Below are 308 nucleotides of genomic sequence, written 5' to 3'. Positions count from 1 at the left end.
GTTGCTCTTGATCTGTGAATACAAGAACAATGGAGACATATTTCATTACTACAAGAAATCACTATTACTTGATTTTCCACTGATAAGTGACCTCTTTTCTGATCTGAATGCAATTGAGGCCATAACTTAACCTTTAGTTTTAGCATAACCCTTACTTCACTAAATAAAGTCTCCTAAGAAGTGCTAGGTAAAGAATTTTCCAAAAGCACTAAGAGTACTCTTCATAATGTAGGTCCATATTAACAACTGTGAGATGGATTTGTCTGGTTCACTCCCCATGCAGGGAGCCTAAGTCAGCACCCTTATGG

The sequence above is a fragment of the Orycteropus afer genome, unplaced genomic scaffold (assembly GCF_000298275.1).
Source record: "Orycteropus afer afer isolate SDZICR_OR568_19922 unplaced genomic scaffold, OryAfe1.0 scaffold00071, whole genome shotgun sequence".
Lineage (NCBI taxonomy): Eukaryota > Metazoa > Chordata > Mammalia > Tubulidentata > Orycteropodidae > Orycteropus > Orycteropus afer.
The sequence above is the reverse complement of the archived record's forward strand: the minus strand, read 5'-3'. Positions refer to the sequence as shown.